This window comes from Rhineura floridana, chromosome 3, assembly GCF_030035675.1.
Source record: "Rhineura floridana isolate rRhiFlo1 chromosome 3, rRhiFlo1.hap2, whole genome shotgun sequence".
NCBI classification, from domain to species: Eukaryota; Metazoa; Chordata; class Lepidosauria; order Squamata; family Rhineuridae; genus Rhineura; species Rhineura floridana.
The window spans coordinates 64,146,729-64,152,603 of NC_084482.1; the positions used below are offsets into that span (position 1 = coordinate 64,146,729).

General features: G+C 43.4%; 1 long non-coding RNA gene and 1 other non-coding gene across 3 annotated transcripts; both read left to right on the forward strand.

The window, feature by feature from the left end:
• Positions 1-898: 898 nt before the first annotated feature.
• Positions 899-5,624, forward strand: LOC133382154 (uncharacterized). Of its 2 annotated transcripts, XR_009761813.1 has the most exons (5): positions 899-1,308; positions 1,705-1,909; positions 3,434-3,476; positions 3,860-4,043; positions 5,497-5,624. It is a non-coding gene; the product is annotated as an uncharacterized LOC133382154 (long non-coding RNA). The 2 variants fall into 2 exon arrangements; XR_009761812.1 differs by lacking the exon at positions 3,860-4,043 and having other exon boundaries at positions 904-1,308.
• Positions 1,978-2,156, forward strand: LOC133382659 (small Cajal body-specific RNA 16). Its single transcript, XR_009762043.1, has one exon. It is a non-coding gene; the product is annotated as a small Cajal body-specific RNA 16 (non-coding RNA).
• Positions 5,625-5,875: the final 251 nt, after the last annotated feature.

Consider the following 5,875-nt stretch of genomic DNA (forward strand, 5'->3'; position numbering starts at 1 on the left):
TCCCCTCCCCTGAGCCCCTCCCCTGACAGCCCCCTTTTCAGGCTTTACGCTGGTTCTACTTGCGCAGGTCGTGGCTGAACCAGGCTGAGGGATTTATGCCGGCCTAACCTGAGCCAGAACCCAGCCAGCTCAGCTGGAGATCTGCCACATCCAACTCCCATCAGCCCAGCATAAATACAGGTTGGATTGCGCCAATAGTCTGATTTGCTGTAAGGCAGCTACCTACGTTCCAGCCTTGGGGCTGCAATACTGTGTCCTCTTATCTGGGAGAAAATCTCACTGAATTTAATATGGCTTACTTCTGAGTAGATTGCGCTGCACATGGGGCAATGTCAGTAGTTATCATTTGTTTTTCAACAAATGATTTGTTTCTTCTGTTTTGAGAGGTAAACTTCTAACGTTTATTTGTTTAACAGTTATTCTTGAGAGTTTTAAATAGGCCTCGTGGTATTATGGGGTCATAGGGACAATTTGGGTATTTTCTTTTCTTCCCTTGCGTTAGTTTGTTTCATGAATAAAATAATTTCAGACTCAAAAAAAAATTACGGAGTTACAAGGGTCCCCTCTAATTCAACCCTGAGAGGGCGCTCTAGCCTCAGGGGTGAACCATAGAGAATGAAGAGGATCATAGACTTTGTAGTTCTCGCGGGTACCCCCAGGTTCTTGCTATTTAGTTCCGCCTTAAAGTCGTGACTTGTTTTCCGTTTCTACGTGATTTGGGGCATGAAGTTGTGTGTCCTTTCAAAGGCAGGAATGGCAGGCGCAGCGAACGCTTGCCTGGGGTGGGTGTGGGGAGTTGTCGAGAGGAGAGGGTAGAATGACAGACCAAAGTCTAGAGGTGGGTCATATGCGGTTGCAGGGCGGTGGCGACGACAGAGGCGGGAGGCTGGAAAGAGGAGAGCGGAAATGGGGATGGAGGAAAGCTTGGCTTCTCTGGCTTATTTTTTGCTGGCTTTAACCCTTAAGTGCCGCACTGAGATGCAATTACGCAAGGGCAGCTGCAGTAGCTCGAGTTGTGGGAGTCGTGGGCGGAGCTTTTGGCAGGAGTATAAATCTCAAAAAGCGAGGCTGTCCTGTACCTCCTCCTTTTTAGCAAGGCCGTGGCTGCTACCGCTTGACGCCGCTTTCGCTATCCCCAGCCCTTTCTTCGGTGCTTTACTCCCACAGTTAACACTGTACTGGAGTTTGCTTTCCAGGCGGGCCTGTATTATGGCCTCTTGTAGCTTTATTAATGGGCGATGGATTCCCCCCGGGGGTGAAGGGGGGGCGAGGAAATAAGATGTGGGACAGGCTTACTGCCCTCCAGAGGTAAAGATGGAGTTCTAATAGGAATGTGTATTTCTGGGTCTGTCTTCTACACTTGATTTCTGGTGTTTTGATAACTCTTTTCTGAAAGCGTAGGAAGGGGTGGGGGAGCAAAGGGGAAAAAGGGCAGTCTGGAGCCAACAATGACTGGAATAAATGCAGAGCTTGGAAAAGTTACTTTTTTTGAACTACAACTCGCATCAGCCCCAGCCAGCATGGCCACTGGATTGGGCTGATGGGAGTTGTAGTTCGAAAAAAGTAACTTTTCCAAGCTCTGAATAAATGTCCTAAGAAAGGTACTTTCAGAGAATGTTGCAGAGTGGGTGGAAAGTCATAAGGCTTCAAATAACAGGGAAATAGGAGAAATCAAGCCTTTGGAAACTTATATGATCTGAACAGGGTGGTTCAAGACAGATGCTATTGGAGGTTGCTGATTCATAGGGTCACCATAAGTCGTAATCGACTTGAAGGCACATAACAACAACAACAAAAAGGATCACACCACTTGTTCCACATGCCTTGCATCTAGTCCTTTGGCAAGAGCCAATTGCATGCAGACAAGTCAACTCTACCATTCTGGAATCATTGCATTTTTTTTCTTGAGGTAAGGCACTGTTAATTGACTTAAAGAAGTAGGTGTGTTAGAAACATAATGGATGTTTGCTGCTTGGCATGGGCTGGGAAATGGTTGCTGTGTAGCTGGGCCTGCTGGGTCCAGCATTGTACCAGCTAGCCTGACTTTGCCCTAGATAAAAACGTGGCACACTCCTTTCTGGGGTCTGTCCTGTGCAGTAACAGGTGTGAGCATTCTATCAGTAGCTTGATGGTCATGTATGATACTGCATACAGATCTGTTGTGATTTTCAGAGAAAACCATTCCTGTACTGTCAATGTCTAAGGATGGAGACAAAGCTGAATAACAGCTAGATTTTATATTCCCGGACATTGGGGTGGGGGGAGTCAACCATTGCATGTTCGTTCTTCTCAGCAGTGCTTGGTACAACCTGAAACCTGCACAGTGTCTTACAGAGCATCCCTTGTATTTCAGCTACCTTCTCCCACATTCGATCTTAAGATTGTGACCAGATGCAGCCTTCATGTCTTCACCATCAACCAATGTTTTCCTTCCCCCCTTGTTTTATTTACCATGTAATCCAGGAGTAGCTAACACGATCTCTAGATGCTGTTGGACTATAGTTCCCATCGTCTCTGGCCATTACCCATGCTGATGGGGGTTGGAGTTCAACAACATGTAGAGGGCACCATGTTGGTTATCCCGGATCTCTAACCTGATGAAGAATTCTCACTAACTCAAAATCTTGCACACTATTTTGAGACACTTTGGCTGGCCTAAAAAAGGAATTGATCTGATAAGGGTTTGGGAATTTGTCTTATTTAGGCATTCACATTTTAAAACCTGGTTCCTTAGGGAAGAAAAGTGGGATAGAAATTTTATAAATACATAAATTAAATAAATTAAAGGGCATAGGTATAGCGACAGAGGGGAAAGTGCCAATTTAATTTGTTCTTTAACTTTCACGTATTAGTACAAAATATTAAAGTTTGTCCTGGATGTGTGGTATTCATTTGCTACACTGTTTAAATTCTGTGGCTGTTTCAAATTATTTTAGGGCCATGTTTGCCAAATGAAGCATGCCTGACAAATGTAAGCAACCACCCTGTGGGTATGAATTCTCAGTTTATTTCCTGACAGTTCTTGGTATTAGGGTGAAAAATGGAAATGGACGGTCTTCAAGTCGATTCCGATTCATGGCAACCCTATGAATAAGGTTTTCATGGTAAGCAGTATTCAGAGGTGGTTTACCATTGCCTCCCTCTGAGGCTGAGAGGCAGTGACTGGCCCAAGGTCACCCAGTCAGCCTCATGGCTGTGTGGGGATTCGAACCCTGGTCTTCCAGGTTGTAGTTCAACCACTATGCCACACTGACTCTGATATTAGGGTAGGTCCTTCTAAAAACTCTTGGTTCATCCTGCTAAGTAATGAAGCAGAGTCCTAATATGACTGTAGGTGGTATATGGAACATGTCCTAGAAAGTCCTCATGTAAAATCAACTTTGATCGTATTGAAAAGGAGACTGTGTCAGTGACTATCAAGTTTGTATTGTAGGTGCTGATGGTCCAAGGACAATACGGAAAATGGATTCTTGCAGGTAAGTTACTGCTTTTTTATTAGATATTCTAGATACATGCAGGGGAACTTGGTGTGTATTGGGCCATATGGTACAAGTACAAATAATTTTTGTTGTACGGTGGGCCAGGGGGGAGGGGAGTAGGTTTATTAGATATACTAGATCTCATTTGTGCATTGCCGCATAGCTTGTAGGTCTCTCTGTAAAAAACGTTTTAGAAATTAGCAAGTTATTGTGCCCCTTGTTTCTTTCCTTATTGTGCTAGTAGGTTTGTAAACCACACTGTTTTTTTCAGTGCTTCTAGAAAAGATGGGAAACTCAATGTTTGAAGTATACCTGCCTTAATGCTTTACACTAATGTTCCAAACTCAGCAAAATAACACTGAGTTCCTGTTTTGACTTAGAATGGCTTCTTTCTAACATGAGAAAATAAACATCGTATGACTAAATCAGCCAGCAGCACTGCAGGCAGCTTACGTATACATACACTGGAGTTGGTGTTACCACTTCATTTAGGATTGCTGATTTAGTCAGACAACAAAGGCATTGTTCATCTTAACAACTGCATGATTGGCACCAATTCACCTGGTAGGTCATTTGGAGACATGAAAACAGAATGATAGGAAAATTTTCACTGATTGAATTTCTGCAGGGCTTGTTGGAGTGGGACAGGCAAGGTGAGGGGAAATAAAAAGCTGCTGTTACACGTCTGTCAAGCTTTGTAACATAAGAAATGAAACTACGAGCTTGTTCTTTTCTTTTTGTGCTCAAGAGAAGAAGATGGTATTGTAGAGTTGAGCTGGGTCTTAGTCCTGGAGGCATGGACCAGCTCAAGCTAGGCACTCTTTCATTCCACAGGTAGCTTATTAGTTTTGGTTACCATTATTCATGGAGTGCTAAACTAACTGGCCACCTTGGCACAGGGAGCCCTTGTGTGCAGTTTTGGAACTCCTCTGTAAAGGTGGCCAACATGATTCCCTCAAAGTTTCAGCAGCTTGTATCTGTCCCAAGAGCATCTCCTAACTTCAAATGCTATGCCCACGCATTTCATCTAGATTGGGGAAACCTAGGTTCAGATCCCCATTCAGCCATGGGTGGCCTTGGGCCAGTTGTTGTCTTATCTTAACCCACCTCACAAGCTGGTTGTGAGGAGAAAAATGGTTGGAGGGAGAACAACATATGCCACCCTGGGCTCCTGCAGGATGTGGGGGCGGGGAGAAGGGTGGGATATAAATAAAACAAAAATAAATCAGTGAGACAGATCTGGTTTCAGTTCTCTCTTTTGTGAAGGGGTCAATGTGGAAGGCCTTGTTACAGTAACTGAAAAGAAAAACATCTACTGTATTTAAAGAGGAAATAATTATTTTCTTAGTGTGGATGTGAGTGCCATGCAAAAAGTTTCTTGTTTTTTAACCATGCATTTTGAATACTTTTAAATGCACAGCAGCTTATCATTATCATTAATCAGGTAAAACTGCAAGGGTATCATTTGCTAGTCAGATATGTTGCCATCTGCTCAAGGCAGCAATTCCCAGGCTTTGTTCCAGGGCCCACTAGTAGGCAATAGGAACTGTGGCTCTCACGTGGGACCTACGTGTCTTCCCATAGAGGAGGCTGCAGTTGCATGAAACTCTGTTCTGACTTTGCCTCCTTCTAGTTGCCTCTGCTGGGTTAGGTAATTCTGTTTGAGGAGTAACTGATGCCATCTAACCCTGTCTTGAGATTTAAGAAAATTATCCACCCTTGGAGAAGGCTGCCCACTACATCTTTGTATGAGTCACAGTTCTGGGCATGTAACTTTCCAATCAGTAGGCAAGCATGGATCAGGGACACATTCAAGAAAGCAGGTGATATTGGATAACTCTTACTGTTAAACATTGGCAAATAAAGCTTTGTTGCCATAGTGGTAAAGAGGATCTCCAATTTTAGTTCAGAAATAAGTGGATCTCTTCTAATGGATGTTATGAGGAAACACTAGCATCTGATTTTGTGGCTGAAACTTCAGCTCATCATAATGACCATTATCACTTTTACATTACAGGTAAGCAGTGACAGAACAACAGTGCTCAGGTACTGCAGTGAGAAGAGTCATCATAATTCCATTTTAATGTGATTTTTGTTTATAATATCATTCTGGTTTATTCATAGTCAGTTCAATAAAATGTGATGTTCAGTCTTAACCAAGACTCAAGTGTTTTAATGTCTGGCAAAAGACACTTCTAAGGAAAAAAAAATCTGGTCCGCATGTTGCTAAAGAGCAAGCAGCATGCTCCTATCTTCATTATTGCTGCCTGTTACTTTGTGATGTGGCTTCTGCATTCTGGTTTCTGCCACTAGAGGGCAAAGAATTATACAAAATGGCCTTCTACTTCTCCATGGTGTCTCTTCTGGGGAAAGCAAAAGGCTGCAATCACATTCCA